The sequence below is a fragment of the Meriones unguiculatus genome, chromosome 5 (assembly GCF_030254825.1).
Source record: "Meriones unguiculatus strain TT.TT164.6M chromosome 5, Bangor_MerUng_6.1, whole genome shotgun sequence".
NCBI classification, from domain to species: Eukaryota; Metazoa; Chordata; class Mammalia; order Rodentia; family Muridae; genus Meriones; species Meriones unguiculatus.
Window position 1 is genome coordinate 18,295,725 of NC_083353.1, and position 5,217 is coordinate 18,300,941.

General features: G+C 42.0%; 1 pseudogene; it reads left to right on the forward strand.

Annotated features, from left to right (window-relative positions):
• Window positions 1-3,157: 3,157 nt before the first annotated feature.
• On the forward strand, window positions 3,158-3,513 carry LOC110563398 (RNA guanine-N7 methyltransferase activating subunit-like; annotated as a pseudogene).
• Window positions 3,514-5,217: the final 1,704 nt, after the last annotated feature.

The window sequence follows — 5,217 nt, forward strand, 5'->3', positions numbered from 1 at the left end:
TGCACAGATGCAGACCCAGGTTCCAAACACAGGATCTTCCTGACTCTACAAAATGTCAGAGGCTAGAGATGAGGAAGAGTATACTAAACTACTTGGACTGAACCTCCTTGAATGACCACTGTGGTTCTTAGGTCCAGTTCATCTCTCCTCATGGTTGCAGGTCCTCTTCTCCCCATCTCTCCTCTCCAAGTCCTCACACTCACTTCCTTCTCACCTCCCGACCAGGATGTTCTACCCTATTTTCTCCATCGCACAGCACAGACTGAATGTTTAATTGCAAATATAGAGAACAAATGGTGCTATATATATATACAAACCTGAGACAGCTGATGCTTAGAATAAGCATCACAATCCAATGTCCAGATTGAAAACAGATAGTGGGGCAGAGAAATCAGCATTTGAATGAACAAGAGTAAATTGTATATATCCCACAAGAACATTATACAAACAAATAACCATACTAAAATATACAGACCTCAAGAAGCTAAACAAGAGGACCCTATTAATCATCATTCAGAATGCCAAACAGGATGACACCAGAATCAGTGGAAAAGGAGGAACAGGTCAGCAGCCTAACATAAAAGACCTCTGAAAGGTTCCACCCAACAGGGAATCAAAGCATATGTGAAGACTCATCGCCAAAATTCCACAGGGTGTCCTGAGGAAGAAGAGGGATGTATAAGGACCTGGACACCAAAGCTAAAAAGTCTGGGCCCAAGGTTGCCTGCAGAGACTGATGTATCAACCAAGGACTATCATGAAGGGGACCTAGACACCCTGCTCAGCTGCAGCCAATGGACACCTCAGTCTCCATGTGGGTTCTTGAGTGAGGGGAGCAGGGACTACCTCTATCGTGAACTTGGTTGCTTGCTCTTTGCTCACTTTTCCCTAGTGATGTGGGCTTACTAGGCTTATAGGAAGAGGACCCAGGCAGTCCTGATGAGACTTGATAAGTTAGGGTCAGATGGCAGTGGAGAGAACTCCCATTTTCAGTGGACTAGTGAAAGGAAATGAGAGGGGAGAGGTAGGGAGGCTGAGACTGGGAATAGATGAGGGACAGGGCAACAATTAGGATATAAAATTAATAAATTGCAAAATAAATTAAGAAAAGAATGTCTGAGATTGTCTTTTTAGTTTTAATGTCAAGCTAAAATAGTCCTGAAGAGGAAATGATCAGACTTCTTGCTTTTTAATGGTCAGAAATCAACTGTTCTAACACATTTCACTGAGGGATGACAGTCTCCCTGGACAATACAAGTCTTGAAATAGCATAAAAATAATAATAAAATTTATCATTGTCCTCCTTCCTCTGCTGATCTCTTCATCCTTCAAACTGTCTTGAAATCCTTTGCCTTTCATACAGTGATCTAGTTTCAGCACTGCAGAATCTCTCTCAGTATTTACAGTATTAAAGCCATGGCATTAGACTGACTTCATTGATCCCATTATTGAATCTACACATGAAAACAGGCTCACACAGTTGGGTGGGAGTGAAAGGTTACTTGATTAAGTCATCAAGCTTGATTCCAAGTGCTCTCCCGACATTTTGACCCCACTACTACAACCCATATTCAGCCCTATCTACACTCCACCAGCTGACACAGCTGTTCTGCATGTTACAGCATGCAATGGTCCTAGAAACTTTTTTTTATTTTTGCAATTTATTCACAGTATATCCAAGCTGTAGCATCCTCCTATCATCTCCTCCCATCCCATCACCCTCACTATTCACCCTCGGTGCCTTTGCTCTGGTCCACTGATAGGGAAGGACTTCCTCCCCTTCTATCTGATCCTAGCCTATAAGGTCTCATCAATACTGGCTATATAATCTTCATCTGTGACCTGGCAAGGCTGCACCTGTGAGGGAGAGGTTATCAGCCAGGCACTGAGTTCATGTCAAAGCCAGGCCCTTCTCCTCTTACTAGGGAACCCACTTGGAAATTGAGCAGCTTTTGGGCTTGATCTGATCAGTGACACTAGGTCCTCGCCTTCAATGGTCCTTGATTGAAGTATCAATCTCTGCAGGCATTCCTTGGCCCAGGATTTTTTACTCTCTTGGTCTCCTTGTAGAGCTACTTTACCCTCTTCATCCAAAAGATTGCCTACACGCTTCCCAAGTTTGGCTATGAGTCTCAGAATCGAATGGCAGAGAAACACTTAAAGAAGTGTTCAATGTCCTTAGTCATCTGAGAAATGTAACTCAAAATGAACCTGAGATTCCACATCACAGCCTTCAGAATGGCTAAGCTCAAAAACTCAAGGTTATGGCACGTGCTGGAGAGGTTCTGGTGATAGGGGAACACATCTGCATTGATAGTGAAAATGTAAATTTGTACAACCATATTGGAAATCAATCTGGTGCTTTCTCGGAAACGTGGGAATTGTCCTACCACAAGATCCAGCTATACCAGTCCTGGCAATAGATCTTAAAGATTCAAAACCACACAACAAGGACATTTGCTCAATTATGTTCATAGAAGCTTTGCCAGTAATATCCAGAGTCTGGAAACACCCTAAATGTCCCTGAATGGAGGAATAGATACAGAAATTATGGCACATTTACACAACAAAATACTACTCAGCAACTAAAAACTAGAAAATCATGAAATTTTCAGGCAAATGGATGGAACTTGAAAAGATCATTCTGAGTGAAGTATCTCAGAAGCAGAAAGACACAGGGTATATACTCACTTATAAGTGGATATTATCCAGATAATATCGGATAAACATATTAAAATCAGTATACCTAAAGAAGCTAAACAAGGAGGACCCAAGGGAAGAGGCTCAAACCTCATTCAGAAAGGTAAACATGATAGACACCAATGGTTAGAGAAGACAGGGAACAAGACAGGAGTCTTCTACAGGGGCCCTCTGAAAGACTCTACCCATTAGGTTATCAAAGATCTTGGATGTTCACTAGGAGTTTCTGAAGCTAATTTCAGCCTATGCGCTGACTACACCTAGTGGAGAGAACAGGACATGAACTTACACAGAACCAACTTATTTGCCACACCATAAAAGTCCTTAATGGGCTAAGCATTTGGTTACCTAGGACAGCTGTGTGGGGTGCTGCTGTGTGGGGTGCTGCTGTGTGAACGCCCCTGATCGCTCCTGTGCATCTCGTGGAAGGATCTTAAAAATTGTACAGAATTTCAACATGAGTGAAACTTCTGAAGTGATTCCAAGTTTTGAAGAGGTGTTTGCAAGTACATTCACACAAGATGACAAAGAGTAATGGGAATACTAGAAACATCCTCCTGAATAGCCTCCAATGTTGAGGAATGGAATAGCAGAGCTGCTGGTCAACAAAGAAATAGAGGCAACTGGCTGCAAGAGAACAGACAGTTTAGTGGTAGGGATAACAGACAGGGATGGCCAAGTGAGAGTCGATGGAATCAGTGGCATGGATGATCATGGGGTAACAACTACCCACAGCAGAGACCAGAGCCTTACTATCAACAACAGGGCAGGACAGGATGGTCACACCAACAGTCTCCATACGGTTACTACTGACAGATGTCAGCCGTTTTTAACAAAAGAACATTGATTTTGACAATGTGCTAAATGTTGGGTTTCTTTTTGTCATAGATTTTCATTCTATTTTAAAGAATGAGGTGTAAATTATTTAGAAATTGAGGCTTGAAAAATTTATTTTTCTAGGGGTATAATGATTGATGTAATAAATCTACCAAGTGTGAATTACATAGCTTCACATTATATTAAATACCGGTTTGTTTATGATTTCATAGTGTTTGAGTTTGGTTTGTTTTCCTTCTTCGGCCTCTAGGGGTTCTGTGTATGTTATAGAAATAAAAGTTTTTAATTAGAAAACAAAATCCTTAACCAACATTTCCTTATTCACAAAATAAAACACTAAATTATGTTTTAATATTATATTAAATAGCATTCATCTGAATTATGAATTTGCGGGTATCACTTTAAGCGACCAAAGCAAATTCCTTGGCAGGAAATTGATGGTTGGAGAAGTTATGGAATTCGCCTAATGTCACACACAATCCAAAAGATGCACAATCAAGATTCTAGTCTGGTGCCTGAATTGTATTGTGGTTTAGTTCATAATCCCCGGCCTACTACATCTATAAAAACATGCTGGTCAGGAAATGCTACTGAAAACATACTCCTCATTAGGTTTCTGGGTGTGAATAAGGACATTAGCATGTGGGTGGCATGCGGATGAGTCCATTCCACTCTGAAGGCAGTATCAAGGTGCTTAAGAACACACAAGCCTACAGTATGATCTTGACTGTGTGAATTTGCCAAGACTGATTCCTAAGAGGTAATTTTTTGCTAACATACGGCCTGGCCTGTATGCTCCACAGACCACACACCAGCCTGCTCACGATCACTACATATATAACCAAGAGGTGTGTTGATAAAGCTGACTTAGATAGGGTTACTATTGCTATGATGAAACCTCATGAACAAGGCAGCATATAGGAGAAAGCATTTAACTGAGGGCTTGCTCAGAGTTTCTGAGGGTTAGTCCATAGCCATCATAGACAGAGCATGGTGGAAGGCAGGCAGGAAAGGTTGCCAGAACGTAATCTGATCAGCCCACAGTCAGCAGGCCAAGAGAGACACTCTGGGTATGACAGTGGGTTTTTGAAACTGAAAAACCCACTCCAAAGGGCACATCTCTTCCAACAAGGCCATACCTCTCCTCAAAGGCATACCCCCTAATCCTTCCTACACAGTCCACCAAGTGCAAAACAAGATAATTCATACATATGAGCCTACTGGGAAGGTGGCTATCTCATTCAAATCACTCAAATTCTTTTATATTTTCCATAAAATTATTGCGATGGCTCCTGGTTGGCTTGTGCAGATACTCAAGGTCTTCTTGTGGTTCTCTCATTTAAAAATACTTTCATTGTTGGGATCAGTAACCAGGCATTTCTAAACACAGCTCCAAGGGACCTGACAAACTGGTTATCAGGTATTTACACAGCCACTAAGAAGACCACCAGCTGATCACCCAGAACTACCTGTGAATGCTCTGGGTCACCTTATAAGAGAACTGGCAGAGCCCCTCCCCATGTCTTTCTCTTTCACCTCATCTCTCTGCAACCCCCTTTCCCTTCCCCTAATAAACCTCCCACATGGAAGCAGTCTCGTGGTGTGATTTGTGAACCCACCCTGTAACCTTCACAGCCGCATGTTTCCTAACATTCCTCATGCCCCTTTCACATAGCAACC